Genomic DNA, 17,789 nt, shown 5'->3' with positions numbered 1-17,789 from the left:
CCTTCAAAAACTATCTTCAAAGAACTCAAAAGAGTTTTAGTCCAAGTGGGTTTTTTGACTGGATAAATACATTTATAATGAAGTGAACAGAGACGTATCTTAAGAGGTTATGTTCCACAGTCTATATGTAAGTCAACATATTGAATGCCTTCAAAAATACACTTGAAAGTTCCTTCGGAAGTCTTCACATTGGATATCAATACATGTTTCTTGGTACGTTCAACAACTTCTCTTTTCCTTCAAAGATGAAACAGATTTCTCTGTTAGTATGCAAAGATGGATGGTTTGCATTTATGAGTCATTCTATACATAAAGTATGCACTTTTGAGCAGTAAAATCACATAATAGGGCAGCATGATGGCGACTTCATGAGGGCCTTCTGGTAATGGAGCCATTTTGGGTAACAGGAAATATAGCAACTCATCTCACCAGCGCTCATGCTTATTAAAGAGAAAGTCAGGTGGAATCACTGGAACTGTTTAAATTGCTTTCTCCCCACTACCTCTATTTCTCCCAGCTTTGTTTCTGATAGCACTGACCAGAATTGTTCACTTTAGTGTTGAAATAAAACTTGACATCATTTGAAGAAAATGGACATCGTACAACAATCTCAATTTTAGGTCTATCTTCCTTCCTTCTTTCCTTCATTTCCTTCCTTCCTCCCTTTCTTAATAGCAGAAAGCCCTAGAGGTCCATCCATGTTATGGCAAGTGGCAGGATTTCCCTCTTTTTATGGTTGAATAATACCCCACTCTATATACATAACACATTTTCTTTATCCATTCAGCCACTGGAGGACACTTGGGTTGTTTTCCATGTCTTGGCTATTGTAAATAACACTGCAATGAACAGGAGGATGCAGATACCTTTCTGAGATAGTGATTTCATTTCTTTTGAGTAAATACCCAAAAGTGGAATTGCTAGCTTACATGGTATTTCTATTTTTAATTTTCTGAGGACCCTTCATATCATTTTCCATGGTGGCTGTACCAATTTCCATTCCCACCAACAGTGCACAAGGGTCCCCTTTTCTCAGTTCCACCTCTAAGAGCAGATATAAATTTCAGTAATGCTAAAGGTAATCAGAAAAACAGAATTCTATAAAATATAAAATAGGTACTAGAGAAAACACAACAGTTGTGACGGAGCATGATTTCTTAAAGTCTGTACGTTCCATACATGGAGGAAAAGAGCTCAGGCTCAACCCACACTGCAACCAGTGAGATAGAGAAGCAAATTTAAGAATGGACAGTAAAACTAAGCTAGATGCAGAGTTAAGCCCAGGAGATCCACAAAGTTTCAGCTCAGGCTTGTTTTGTTAAGCACAATAATTAAGAAGGTGGCTTGTGGGCAGAAAGAAGGTACAGTTTAACCAGCAATACATGTCAGAGAGAAGGTCCAGGTGACTGATGAGAACACATGGAGAACAACAAAAGTGCATCTTGCTTCCTGGACATGTGTGCGAAATGACTATATTCAATTCCTTGGAATCCTGGACCAGGGTGAGAGCTCTGCCAAGAGTTGGCTAGTCTAGGAAGACTTAGAGTCAGAAGAGCAGAAGGGTTATGATCATAACCCATTTGTGTTGGAGTTCTAGCTCTGCCACTCATCAGTAATAATAAGGACTCATTAGATGGTACAGTAGCAGTAAAGCCAGTGTTCCAATGACAGAGAAGGATCAGAGAATAAGTTAACTATGCAGACTATAGCAAAAGGTTTAGTGCAAGAATGCAAGGCTGGAATTGGTCAACATAGGGAACTAGGTGAAGGTAGGGGGGAGTAGGAGCAGTAGAATGGTTTCATAGATGTGCTAATTTGCCGCACACAGTGTGTGTATTTTGTTTCTAAGCACAGGGTCCCACACTTGGTTTAATGCTTTGCTGTTGCAATCTTGAAATTCTCAATAATTTTTTACATTTTGCACCAGACCCCACAAATTACATAGTTGGTCCTGGGTAGGCTATTATGGGCACCAAAGACACTTCAGACACTGAAGATATTGCAAGCAACCACAGAGGTTGAAATAAAGCTTCACTGATTATGACTGGCTTAGATTTGTCTGGGTCTTGCATGGGTCTTACACGGCAAGACACAGAATCCAACTCTGGGGGATGGAATAAGGCAAAAGCAGAGCAACCTAAACAGGGCTGATGGGGGTGCTATGAATATTTACCCCAGGATAAGAGGCATAACTTGTGACTCTCCAGTCAAACAGGGAGAAATGGTCACTGCATAAATAAGCCATTCTAGCCAACTATTCTGAAGTGATTCCTACAGAGCAAAACTGGCAATAAATACAGAAGATACGATCAAGACCACAAAGTGTGTGTGTTCATAGAAAATTCAAATCTATTTTTGGAGGTGGGGAGAAAGGGTAGTTATTATCTTATCTTTGAAAGGATGATCAAAACAGAATAAAATTTTATGTAGTCAAACTTATGTTTGAAAAGCTGCCCATATGGTGATAATTGTTGCAGCTGGGTAAATGAGTATATGAGGTTCATTATACTATTCTCTCTACTTTCATGCATATTTGGAAATTTCATAATAACCATTTTTAAAAGTAAAAAAAAATTAGATGTTTTTGTTCATACAATATCAAATAAATATTTCTTAAATCCTCTAATATATTATTTTATTAACTTGCTATAAAATTACTTTGAAAAATAGATAGGAAAACAATGTGATTTGAGAATGATTTCAGCGTCAAGTGTTCTCAAATTACCCAAGTAAATAAACAGTGCTATTTCCAGAATTTCTATATTGAGGGACTTAGAGATATAAATCTAATTGGAGAAAAAAATCAGAAATTCTGTCTTGAAGCTCTGTTTACATAGAAATCACATTATTTTTATTTAGATTTCAAAGTTGATTTTGAAAGGCCTGGGATGACTATGATGGAGCTTAAGGGAAATTAAAGCTCTTGTATTAGTCACAAGAGGTTAGATGGTACTACAGATCCAAATTAACTCCAAATCCCAGAGGCTTAGGAACAACTAAGGCTTGTTTCTGGCTTGTGGTCCTGCCAGTCAAGGATTAACAAGGCACTCTGCTCCCCTCACTCACCCAAGGAACCCAGGCCAGTGGAGAATCTGCTATCCAATAATTGCGCTAGCTGGTGGAACACATGGCTTCCTCTATCCCTATGTCAGGCAACAGACTACAGAATTACACATTGTCTCAAAGCATGAGAGTCACATCACTTCTGCTACCATTTCATTGGCTGAAAACTGTAATATGAAAACCATCTGACTGCAGAGGAGATCAGATGGAATATTTGGTTAGTATTACCATTTCCACTCTCTCCCAATGGGTCTTTTAGACACTGCAAGAGAAGTACAGCTCAGGATTTCTGGGGTCTTTAATCCTAGAATCTGAGCTACACACTGAATGAGAATTAAAATGTCATTGATAGGTCTGGAAATATTTGTTCAACAAAATCATAATGAAAAGAAGATTATAGGGTGAAATTTCTGTCTAACTTTTTCAAACACTAAATAGTATTTATTTTCATTAAGAGGCATGATTAATTCAAATGAATATTAACATTTCATTCAAACCAGCATAGCTGAACTTTCAACTACCAATACTTTCCTAGCCATTGTTATGGATAATAGTAATGTTTATTTTAAGATGAATGATTGTTTTAGTCATCTATTCCTATATAACAAAGTACCACCTTGGCTCAGTTGGGTGGTTTCACTTGTGGTCTTTTGTGCAATTACAGTCAAATGGTGACTAGGGTTAGAATCATCTGAAGGCATCTTTTTTCATTGGTCTGATACTTCTGCTGAGATGGCTGAAACAGCTGGGAGCTAGTTGGGCATCTCTCTTTCCACACAGACTCTCCACAATCTTAGCTTGGGCTTTTCTATAGCATGGAATTCTCAAGATAGTTGGGCTTTCACCAAGCAGATAGCTTCTATAATAAAAATTGTAAGAGCACTAGACGAAAAGTGCAAGGCTTCTTAGCACTACACTTAGAAGTCCCATGGTGTCACCTCATTCCACTCCATTGAGTCATAGGGCCAGCAACGCTCCAAAGAAAGGAAAGAACCCAAAAGTGTTAGTTACTAGGAGGCATGGTTAATTGGGGCACCATCTTTGGAGACAAGCTATCATTAATCAGATATTTCATTTAATCCAACCCTAATTTCCTATATTCCAGATAATTCATTTTCAAATGCAAGTCCAAATCTGTAAGGGTTTATAGTATGTCAAGTTTGCTTTTTCACAGGTTTTGCCGTATCCTTTAAAAAAAACTGTAAATGGGACATGACAGTTTGCAAATGCATAAGAATTGGTATTGCAGATCTTCCCTGATCTCTAGATTTATAATGCTAGCATGTCAACTGGATGTCAACTCTAGTTAAGAACATTGCCACTTCGCTATTCTGGTGAAATTCTCAAATATAGGAGTGCAAGTGTCAGGAGGAATGCAACAGTCAGGGAGGATAGTGCAGGTCTTCCATTTTATATGTACAATCACATAAGTTGTGTGTGCATAGACATAGACATATATATACATATATATATAATAGTTATATATGTATATGTACACGTGTGTGTGTGTGTGTGTGTGTATATATATATGTTTATATATAAAATATATCTGTCTAAAGTAGATGGCCTGGCATTAGTACCTAGGCCAAGATGTTCCCTACTTAACAGAAACAATTTATAGAACATAAACATCAGATTAGACAAAGTTACTTCATGACCCTAAACTTTACGAAATAAGACAAAAACAAGACTGCTCCATAACTACATCCACACAGAGAGAAAAACAAGACCACTGTCCAAACCACAAAAGTGGCCAAACAACCCCTTTACCCCAGTAACATGAGTGACTGTTGCTTCATTATCACCTATATCTTTAGCTTTGCTCCACTGATCCCACCTTCTGGATAAAATTATTAAGATATCCAATCATGGAAATATCCCCACTTCCTAACAGTAGTCAATCCAGAACAAATCCTACTTCCTTATCTCTTACCAAAATCATCTAACCCAAGCCTGAATCCCATAATAAATCCCACCCAACAGTACTCTCTTACTCAGATTTCCCTCATTTTGCATGCTATGCTCTCTGCTTCAGAGCAGCAAGCAAAAATAAGCAACAACTCTACATTTGCCTTAACATATGTGTTCCTGGTAGTCTTTAGCTGATGAGCATTATAATAATAATTTTATATAACATATGAAATGTTTTCTATTGTTTAAATTGCAAATTTCAACAAATGCACACACAGATAAATGGGGTCAATTTTGTTCAGAATCCTGAAAGGGAATAAACTGGAAGTTTGTCTCATTTGTCTCCATGGGCTCCAGAGCATCAAACAACAATACACATGTTCCCGACATTGGGGTTCATCACTGAAATCCCATGGCAACCACATTAATCTCAAATGCATAACATAGACAACATAAAGACAACATCAGATTGACCAGTGATTCAGAGTGTGGACTCTCCTGGCCACTGTCAGCCTATATTTCTCCTACCACAATGCTTGTTATCAGAACTAACACCAGAGAGAAGGTAAAATGCATTTACTTAAATCAGCTCATGATTATCAGCTTTGATGTGAGCCTCAGTTAAGGAAAAGGCAGAAACAAATGATTTGGAGAAAAGAGAAAAAAATATATATGGATTTGAGGTCCCTCCTTCCCCATTCAATCCCTGCTGTTATGTCATACAACTCATTCCATTCATTCAACAAATACTTCATGAGCTCTACTACATGCTCAGTGCACAGATTTTTATATACAAGTGTGAAAAATTATATAAGATGATCCAGGAAAGATATTCGCTGTAACCTTTTGTAAGTGGACTGCACCCAGCTACGTTCTTTTACCACATGAACCCAGTGAAACAACCCATTGCTCTCTTCTTTCATTTAACGTCAACCCTTCAAGATAATCAAACTTGTGCTGTCAACCTCGCATTCGGCCAGGTCTACCTGTTGCTAGAAAATGACACTGGGATACCTGGTTGAATTCTCTTGAGAAAACGGTCACTCCTTAACATATTGCATTTTTTCCCTAAAATCCACAAGTTATCATTTTAATGAGATGAATTTTAATGTTCTTACCTACCAAGGACTACTCTAAAGACAAAGCTTACAAAGTTACAAAGTTTAAAGGGCTAAAGAGATGTCAATCAATCGATTGATCATTACTGACCAAAACTTTATAGTGAGCTTTTAAGACATGATGCTTGGATTGGTGCCAATTATCCAAAAGAAAAACTTTCCATTTCTAAGTCATAGGAAGATAGCTACTTCTTAATTATAAGGAATGTGCTGAAGAGGAGATAGAAAATATGATGGGAAATACAGAAGTTTTCTAAAGAGAAGTATACAGTATGCATACAAACATCACAATTTTTGTTTCAGATTTGAAGATACCAGTAGCCAGTCACCATTCTTATTTATCTGTGTCACTCAAAATCCAATTCATAATGACTTTCACTTCATAGATATCTGTAAGTTTGTAAGATTCCTTATAAACTGAAAGCATTAGAAAAGACACTTTTTTCTTTTTTTTAACAAAGAGGTTCTCAAATTATTCCAAATAAAACACCAAATTATTGCAGCTTAAATAAATGGCATGGGGGGGGGGGTGCTGGGTGGTACAGTCAGTTAAGTGGCTGACTCTTGGTTTTGACTCAGATAGTGATTTCAGGGTTGTGAGACCCAGTCCTACGTTGGGCTCTGCGTGCAGCTCGGAGTCTGCTTGAGACTCTCTCTCCCTCTTCCCCGGCCCCTCCCCCCTGCATGTGTGCATTCACTCTTTCTCTCAAAATAAATAAATAAATCCTAGATAGATAGGTAGATAGATAGATAGATAAATAAATAAATGTGTTTTAAAATAAAACTTACTAAACATATTAAGATCTATATTTTGAAGATTGTCTATTTGCAAATAGACTGATCTATACTTGAGTGGATACAAACACTTGTTTCAACAAAGAAAGTTAATTGGGCAAAATAATTTCAGATTAGAAATAATATCTAAAGGCCAAAATGTAGTGCTCCAGTCAGTGCAAAATAGAACTATTGGTAAAAATGGTTTTCAGTGGCCTTAAGTTAGTCTGAAATCTTCAGGGAGTTAATATTGCCCACTCATGAAATGACTGGGGTGCAGCCACTCTGAAAAATAGTATGGAGGTTCCTCAAAACGTAAAAATAGAACCACCGCATGATCCAGCAATTATACTACTAGGTATTTACCCAAAGGATACAAAAATATTAATTCAAAGGGATACATATATCCTAATGTTTATAACAGCATTATCTGTAAGAGCCAAATTATGGAAAAAGCACAAATGTCCATTGACTGATGAATGGATAAAGAAGATGTGGTATATATATACAATGGAATATTATTTAGCCACAAAAAAAAGAATAAAATCTTGCCATTTGCAATGATGTAGATGGAGCTAGAGAGTTCTACGCTAAGTGAAATAAGTCGAGAGAGACAAATGCCATACAATTTCACTCCTCTGTGCAATTTAAGAAACAAAACAAACAAGCATAGGGAAAAAAAGAGAGAAAGGCAAACCAAGAGACAGACTCGCAACTACAGAGAACTGATGGTTACCAGAGGGGAGGTGGGTGGGGGTAACGGGTTAAATAAGCAATGGGGATTAAGGAGTGAATTTGTTGGGATGAGCCCTGGAAGTGCTGAATATTGAAGTCCTGAATCACTAAATTGTACACCTAAAACACATATTACACTATATGTTTACTGGAATTTAAATAAAAACTTAAAAAAATAAATCTAATTAAATGGACAGGAAAAGAAAGAAACAGGAAGGTGCTGGAATCTAAGAACCAACCCTGTGGTGGTTAACTGGACCAACATAAGTAAATGTTCGGGTTCTCAATTCCCTCACCTATAAAATACTGTCTCTTTATCATAGAGATATAAGAGGATTAAATGAGATAATGCATGACAAGAAATTGGCGGACACCACAGAGTAAACATTCAGTAAATGTTAGGTATGATGATAATGATGAAGAAGGAATGGTGATGATATTAATTCTCAAATGAGCATGTATCTACCTGTACCAATTCACTCAATACTATGTCTATATTTGTATCCATCTGAGCTTTACAAATAGTGTTATGAAGACAAATAGAAAAAGGTCCACTAATAAAATAAAATTTTAAAAAAAAGTCCACTTTTCCTAATGAATAAATCCATGACAATTTCCTTTCTAAACTGTTCTGCTGATGACAGAAATCAGAGGAAGACATAAAGCTAGGACCCAGGATTGAGTTACAGTTGTCCTTTCAACCCCAGGCTGAGAATTTGTGTAGGTACTTTCAAAAACTGAAGGCAATAAGCCTATTATATTGCAAACACAAAAGACAAAGGTTTTTGTAATAAACACAAATTTAGAAGGGAAGGATTAGCTCATGAGTGACAAAGAGGAATAATTATTCTGTGTGGGATAGGGGTATAAAAGGATTACCACCCACTAGGCCAACTCCAGAGAATAAATCTCAGAGTTTTCAACAGCTGCAAGTCTGGTGAACCTGTAAATATTCACGTAATATTTCTAAAGTTAAAGTTAAAACCCACTGTTATACAACAAAAGAATAAACAGCATCATGCCACGGTAGGTGTATCAATCAGAAAACAGTCAGAAAAATTGTTGGAAAAACAGAGTCCATAACAGGCCATCAAAGAGAAGGAATTTAATATAGGGAACTAGTCATAAGGCTATTGGGAAAGCCAAAAAACCAGAGAGGGAAGAATGAGGACACTGCCTCCCTCCCTGAAGCTTGGGGGACCACAGAGAGGGTACTCAGAAGCCAGAATCAAGGACTGCCTCACACTAGCTAGATCCACACAGAGGTACTGAATATGGAGATATACTGCCCAAAGCAAAAGAAGGGAAAGATATATCCTGGGTTTTCCCTTTCTATCTCTTCCCAACCAGCAATGGTACCTCCAGATGGGAGAACCTATTTAGCAGTCAGTTAACAAGGGAGCCTGGGAACATAGATGTCAAGAGATGGGCATGGAGTAGATCTGAAAGCAGACAAACAACTGACCAGCACAACAGGTAAATGCCAAGGAAATCTACCAAATATAAAAAATGTACCACTCCTCTCAGTTAGGGTTAAAGGGGATCCTCAGTACAAAACAGATATCACCAATATTAGTTTTGATCGGGCTATCATTTGGAAATGTCATCAAATTAAGCCTCCCAATCCAAATGGCACTGTGAAGATTGAAAGACTGCCAATATAACCATATTTTTTTCAACATATGAGAAGACAAAAATGAAATTCCTTTTGGTAGCTCTTTTGCTCCTGGATTTCACATACAGGTAAGAATTCAGAGGACACATTGGGAAATGTATACAGGATGGTTACCATTTTAATTTGGCTTGGATATCAAAAACTACACAAAAACCATCTAATCATTACCAGATTTCAGTTAAAAGGGTCACTGGAATATTGGAAAGCTAAAAGGATATATTCTGAGAATTAAGGACTGTCCCAAATACCATCCTGTCTTCACTTTTCTCTTTTCACTGCAAGATGTAAAAAGTTTGCAGGACCAGCCCAGATTCACATTAGACTATTGCCCTAGGAAGTCCTCAAAAGAATTGTGTGGGCTTATAAAACTGAGTAAGTTCTAGGGGGAAAAAATCGCGGAATTGTAGACCAACTGAAATCATGTGACCTTGGACAATATAATCTCTATGTCTCACTTTCCTTAGACTATGAAGATCAGATCATAACATCTCCCCATCTTCAGGGTGAGCGCAGGGATGTGACCAGTGACTTGCTCAACCCAAACTCTGGAAAGTGTGAGAAGAGAAATCAAAAACACTGATTAAAACCCAGTGTGCATTTTCAGGAGATGCAGGAAGTCAAAGAAAACTGGATATTCAAAGCAATCTCCCAAGACTGGAGCCACTGCCCCTCTTTCTGGATTGCCTTTTTTCTTAGCTCACACTCACAAAGCAATATATCCTTCCAGAGTTAACAGAAACTAAACAAAGCTGATGCCAATGGAGGCAGAGCCATCACCTTAAGTTTTTTCCACCAACCAATCAATGTAAAAAGAGGCACCATGGGGCACCCGGGGAATGCAGTCAGTTAAGCATCCAGATTCTTGGTTTTGGCTCAGGTTGTGCTCTCAGGGTCATGAGATCAAACCTCACACTGGGCTCCGCACTCAGCATGAAATCTTAAGTTTCTCTCTCTCTCTGCCTCTACCCCTTTCCCCAATGTGCACACTCACTCTGTTTCTCTCTCAAATAAATAAATAAATAAATAAGGAAAAAGAGGCACTGTGATAAAATAATGCATAATGGAAGAATGTATTTTTCCCATTAATTTCTTTAATATTTTTATTGATAAGTATCAATTTCTTACAAAGAAGTTGCAAAGACAAGATAAAAGTGAATATACCTAGAATGCTCACATTATGCTGATGCCGGACTAAATTATCACCCATACTAAGTGTCTACAGAAAGTCAATAAAATGTGGGAGAAAATGCGACTATAAACCATTTATAATGTGCTTCTGCTACTGTCACTCCAGCCTGCCTAAGTGACCTTAAAAGTCTAAAAGAGAATTCGGACCAATAAAGCAAAAGACAAGACAGCACTTATTTCTTGTTGGTCTCGAGGTAATGAATTCAAGTCCTACCCAGCTTTTAGAGTCTAAAGTTAGTGTTCTCACCATATGCTGCTTTAAATAGAAGCCCATGTAGTCACCTGTGTAAATGGCTTACCAGCCCAAAAATCTTGCTTTTTTTACACACAGAAACATAATGGTGCTGTACTGGCTTAACTTGTTTGATCCAAATGCAGATTTTAATCATCCTGAGTAACAAGGCAAAAAGTGATTGTTTGCAGTATCAGTACATTTTCAGATATACCGGTATATACACTTCTAGAGATCCTATGTGCCATACACAAACACACACACACACACACACACACACACAAGCATGCACATATGCACACACATGGGAACATACACACTTTCCTAGAACAGAAAGGGTGGAGAGAAAATCTTTGGTTGAAGAATAAGAGGCAAAATCTATTCTCATGAATTGCCAGATTGACTTCGTTAGCGAGGCACGGAGGAGGGCTTTGAACGTGGAACTTGGACATTTCCCTCTCACTGTTCCCCTCACGTAGCCCTGACTGGAGACTCGAGGTGGAAAGAAGTCAACAAAGAGGAACTCCACAGCCCTTTGCAAAGGGGCCATCTTCAAGGAGAGAACAGGCAAGAGCCCGATGCCCTCCACGTTTGCCCAGTGACGAGGTAACTGTACTTTGAAGGGCACTTTGGGGAAAACAATCATGACGAGATTCTTTAAAAGAGCATGTTACCTGATGTGGCTGTGAACTGGACCATCTGCTATAGGAAGGAGCCCCCGAAGACTTGCTGGCCGAGGGTCTCTGAAAAAGGGAAGGGGGGGGGAAGATTTCATTTTGTCACACAAACTGAATCACTTTCTACTTCTCTAAACAAATTATTTATTCAGTGTCTACCAAAAATTAACGCAGTCTTAGACTGTCTCAATTTACTCTCTGTTTCATTTCTTTTAAAACACATTCTCCTCAGTGAGTATAGTAATACAAACACCAGAGCCAAAACATCTGGATCCAACTCGCAGTGTATACTCATTGTTTGACCTGGTGAAAGTCAACCAAATTCTCTCTGTCTCTACTTTCTCTTCAGTGAGACTAGAATAATAATTTTTATGTCATGGGATTCTTGAGGGGATCAAATTTTGTAAGGTAAGGTGCTGTACACATAGAAGCCTTAATTCAACAAGCAGAAAATAAGGCACATTATTATAAGTTTTCACATGAAACCAAACTGGTATACAGATATCCACATGAATAAATGAGGTCATTTGAGTCTCTTAGTATAAAGAGACTGTTCATCTTGGGAAAGACCTGACCGTACCATTGCTACCAGTTCTCTGGGCTTGTAAAAATGCCATAAATTCACTGTAGATTATCTCATCCACAGCCACTCTTAACACCATTTGGGGGTGGGGGGGACTTCTACCAGAGAGGCTCAAAAAAACAAAACAAAACTGCATACGCACATCCTCGGCATTTCCTCCCTCTACTCCGACGAGACAAAATGTAATTTTGGAGGGCCAGGAGGTAACAGAGTTCTGGGAAACCCTTTGCTTTTCTGGTAAAAGGGAAAAGATAATGCTTTGACCTTCACCACTAATTCTTCTTTCTCTCTAAATACAGATATAGTGCATGGAGCTGAAGCAGCCATTCTGTGACCAAGAGGAAAAAAGACCAAGAGAAGAACAGAGATGCTAACCCTAACTGTCTTCCTATGCAGTTTAACCACAGCTTCAGGCTGCTACTCTTACAGGCTGAGCCTCCTTGGGTAATTGACTATACTCACATTTTCTACCCTTTGCAGAAAGTGTGGATACTTCATGGCAGAGGCATGAAGATGTGGAAGTAATTGGCATGTTTGGATAATGACCAGTAGACCACTACAGTACCGCCAACCCCTATACTCCCCATCATGGTCTTCCGTCTGCCATTCAGGACCCCTATGCCATTCCGTGCTGGCCTTTGCTGTTCCTGACAGCTTTCCTGAATCTCTGCCATGGGGAGGCTGGCATGCTAGCTAAATGCTGTGTTCTGCCTGCTAGATTCAAGTCTCCTCTCACATCTGCCCATTTGAGGAGGAAGACTTGGGATCAGCTCCCCTGCCCTACTGAGGCTGATGGGATCGGACGCTATAGCACAATATAAGAAGCGTTTTGATTTCAACTTGGATAAAGGGAGAACTACCAAGGAAGTAGCTGGAAATTAAACTAAAAGCTTAATCATATTCCCTCAATGAGAAGCAGTAGCAATGAATTTTAAACGTATCTGACTTTACCAGTGCATGACCATGTACCTTCTCTTAATGCCATTTTCCTAATTGCAAAATAAGGATAATTTAGATGGTCCCATGTTCCCTCCTTATCCAGCCCCAAATCTAGTCAATTAAACGATGCTATGCTTTGCTGATTATAGTGGCAACACTGAACTTCCATGGAAAGATTCGATTCCTCTCAATGTTATGCGCTTAAAATACCAAAGAAACATCTGAAACCTCTGTTACCTAGAAAATGCTAGTGATCCAGAATTAGCCCATTGCCTGAATATTGTAGCAGATACCGGCTTCTCTGCATTTTTAGGAAGGGGCCATTGGCTGATTTTCTACCCCAATGATTTGGGCTTCAGTAGAATCTCTTCAAGTCTCCTTAAGTCATAACCTTTAGGAATTTACCATCAGATTAATTTTTGAGACATCATATGTTGAGAACATAACTTATCATAGTTTCAAGCCACAGTAGAGGTTTCTAAAATTAAACCATAATTTTTATATTATTATCAGGAAAATAAAGCCTTATCATTTTTTTCAATTGAGATATAATTGACAAATAATATTATATAAGTTTAAGCTATCAGAGTTGATTTGATACATCTACATTTTGCAATATGATTGTCACCCTACTGTATATTGTATATTTTATATAAAACATGTATATAGTATATATAACATATGTACCTCTTCTTTATCCGCTCATCTGTTGACAGACCCTTAAGTTATTTCCATATCTTGGTTATTATATATAATGCTGCCAGAAACACCAAGTGCAGATATCTCTTTGATATCTTGTTTCCCCACCCCCCTTTTTTTTTTGATATCATACAGTAGTTCTATTTTTTCCATTTTTTGAGGAACCTTCATACTGTTTTCCACAGTGACTGCACCAGTCCCACCAAGAGTTTGCACAAGGGTGCCCATTCTTCCACATCCCCACGAACACTTGTTATTTCTTCTTGAAAGTTTTGATTTTTTTTAATCAAAATAAAATGATGGTAATCAAATTCAAGACATGAGCACTAACATTCAAAAAAATATTTTAAAGAAAAGTGAGATGTGTGACCTACAGCATCTGAACCAAATTATTAAGGAACCTTGAAGCGGGAAGGACAGAGAATGGGTTTCTGTGGATCTGAATGCAATAAAAACCCAATGTGAAACACACAGCTCTCCCTTCTTGAAAGGTGTCACGATACTTCCATGCCCACGCTTAACTTTCTCCTAAAGGTCACACTGCACTTCAGCACACAAGTATAATTAACTGTATAATGGTAATTGCAGTCTATTGTGATTCACATACTTCATGTCCTTTCTAGTGCTAAGGATAAATGTAAAAGGCCAGAGAAACAACAAAATAACTGGTCAATATTAATTACAAATTTTAAAGACATGGCCACGTCCCAAATTGTAGCATAGCTTCTGATGGATATGACTATATTCAAAAATCAGTTTCATAGCACAAAACACAGTATCTGGTTTGATATCTTTTTGAATAAACTAGCCATAAGGCATGGTTTGGATTTCAGTCTGGACGAAAATAAACTCACAGATAAGTAATTGATCATACCCTCCATCTCCCCCTCTTAGTGCCCTTAGCAACCAGTGGTTAATCAAAGGGCAGTATCCAGATCAGAATAATGAGGCATGCTGGTTTAAAATGCAAATTTATTGACCCCAGGAATTTACAAATCTATGGAAGTGGGATCCAGCAATTTGCATTTTTAAGAGGCTCTTCAAGTGATTCGCATTTAATCTTGGAAGCAAGGAAACATCCCAGAATATTCCCAGCACACACTTCTACTGCTACATGCATCCACTGAATAAGGATGATGACGAGTAGAGGTATGAAGACCCAAGGATATTATTGATAGTAGTTTTCTCTAAACAGACAAAATGAACTCTCAAACTCCAGAGAAATATCTCTGGAAATTGTGGGAAGACGCTTGAGGAAAAAGAATCTGATTTTTAATCTACTGATATAGATTGAATGTTGAACCACCACAGCCCGATTAAATGGCTGGTTGCAGTTTAGATATCCAACTCCTGTCCTTGGAAAACCTTCCCTGAATACCAAGAACTGGCTATTCTACTGATGTTTCCAGCACATCTGCACTTACATCTTAGCAAAACTTCTGTTACACTCACTTGTACTTGCCTTCTAAATGCAGTTTCCTCTTGTAGAGTATACATTCCACAAGGTTGTAAGAGAAGACAAGAGAGAGTTGGGGCTGGGTCTTATTTACTCAAATAACTAGGCATGCTTGTACCAGGGATATACTAAGTGCTCAGTAAACATCAAAATAATTAATAGGTTCAGCAGACTTAATCCTATTCAAGTTTAGCAAGTACGAACAGGGAACTGTGACAATGGAACCAACATGCCTGAGGACAAATGCAGTAAAAACTGGTCAAATTCCAGAGCCTCAGTGTCTGCTATAATATCTTAGAAAGAGTAATACCACTGGCCCAGACTTCAGGATATTAGGGTAAGAAGTTCCCTAATGTGGCTTCATAGAAAATACCAACTGTTAAAGTTAATAGGGCAAGAAATCAGGGAAATGGCAGACATCGCACAGAGGTGGAGAGCATTGGTGAATGGCTACATGTGATTCCATACGAAATGTCTCCAGAAGGCTATGAGGAGTTACCTAGCCAAAGGACTAGATGATCTACGAAAACAGAGAGAGGCTGGAATTCGAAGAAATACTGAGGCAAAAATACATACCCTAGCTTGCGTCTTCTCTCTCTCCCTCCCCCAGGCTGTGGGTCTCGAGCAGATCCAGGTTACTTATATCAGAGGAGGGAGCTCAGGAGGAGGAGGCTATAAAACTGGTTAGTGACAAAAGCACACAGAGTGTGCTATTCAACAAAGGCAGGGAAGTACTATGCAGAAACCTGGAAGACAGACCAAATTCAACGGCAGCTCATAAGTGAGGAAGGCTGCCAGATGCTGCAGCAAGCCTGCCAGCCAGCCAGCCGCCCTACTTCGTCCACAACTGTCCTTCACTTGGCCAGCTTCCTCCAAGTCTAATTGCCCATCAGCGTAAGACAAGGAACTTTGGGAATGTGTACATTTTTCAGTAGCTAGAGTTCTTCCTGCATTTGGCCTAGAGCATATTTGAAGAACGAGAAATGAAGAACCAATAAATAGTGTTAGAAGGTGCCAATTAGACATCTGCGTTTAACATCGTGGCACAAAAAGTCATTGACAAATACAATCCAGGAACCAACATGGGTTATTCAGACAGACTGAACTCTGGATGACAGACAGTACTTTTGGGATTTTAATTTCAGATGGAAAACCATGTTTCCAACCCCACTGAGATGAATCATGCAAGATACAAGACCAAACAGCAAAGGACCTAGACAGCAGTAACACTTTTAACAAGTAGGAAGAGATGACTCAAAAACCTTCCCAGGGCAAGAAACTTTGTAAAGAATAAGTGGTAAAGGCTCTATCCACGTGTACCTTCATAAGGAGCTACCAAAAAAAAAAAAAAAAAAAAGAAAGAAAGAAAGAAAAAAGAAAAAAGAACCCATACACAACCAAACTCAACAACAAAAAAACCCAAATGCACATACCAAGCCAGTTAAGGAAAGGAAACTGATGAAGGAAAAAAGGGGGGGGCATAGGGTGAAGTTCCGCAATCTCTTTAACAATTTTGCTATTGAAAGCATGATTTCAGGGGCACTTGGGTGGCTCAGCGGTTAAGCATCTGCCTTCAGCTCAGGTCATGATCCCAGGGTCCTAGGATGGAGTTCCACATCTGGCTCCCTGCTCAGCGGGGAGTCTGCTTTTCCCTCTCTCTCTACCTGTCTCCTGCTGATGCTCTCTCTCAATTAAGTAAATCTTCAAAAAAAAAAAGCATGATTTCCTCTTTATTGTTGCAACACCCTGGAACACATACTCCAGCGTGTGCTGCTGCATGGACTCAGCATTTATGGGTGGGCCTATGCTGTGAATGTGAGACACATGAGAAACAGCCTCTCCCCTCCCCATCCTCTGTAAACACCATTACACATTAGTTACCTTCACTTTGATAAGAAATTATCGAGCTCAGTTATGGAATCCCAGAACTCTGGACCAAACCATCATTGCCAAGAAGTCTTATCATGTTCCTAAGGCTACAGAGAATCCTCATAGTTGGTAGCTAAAAGCTGATCTAAATCTTTCCAATTTCAATAAAACTCCAGACCATGAAAGTATATGACAAATAGATCACATAATCTCCATCTCTTTCTACGGCTCAGCATTTTCTCCTATTCTTTTCCCAATTAAATTAACCAATGCTGCTTAACCTTTCTCTGTGTGCCCTCGTTTCCAGCCCTTCTTCAGCCATTTCACTGTCCTTCTCTGGGTCACCTCCAAAATCTCCACGCTCCTTCTTCTCAAGTTGTGAAATCTGAAATTGAATGAGTTACTACTCATTGTGTCCTCAGTCCATTATGAAAATACAAAAGAAACCCAAGCTAGCCTCAATGCAAAAAAACAAAAGGAAGAAAATCCCAATACAATTCCAAGTACTAAACATTGACTTAGTAACTATAGTCAATAGCCTTTGCCTCTTGGTCTTATTTATTTTCCAGTGATGAAGGACAAATAAAAGAATCTTGTTTAAGGAGACCTAACCAAGTCTTTGTGTTGTGCTTACAAAAAGCAGATGCAGAATAATAGAGACTCCATCTGTCTCCATGAGTTAAAAAAGCATATATATTTACTGAAACCAAAATGGTGCTCCCAGGGTCTTTCTTTCCTAGTTCTCTGGCCCCTCCCTGCCAGAGGAAGCATTTTGTTGCACACCTAGGATGTGAAAAGTTACCAACAGGCGTCGCGAAGATGGCGTTGCTTTCTTCTCTCCTTGCCCTCCCCTCGCTGCCCCTGAGAACC

This window comes from Martes martes, assembly GCF_963455335.1.
Source record: "Martes martes genome assembly, chromosome: 1".
Classification (NCBI taxonomy): Eukaryota; Metazoa; Chordata; class Mammalia; order Carnivora; family Mustelidae; genus Martes; species Martes martes.
Note: the sequence above shows the minus strand (reverse complement) of the source record.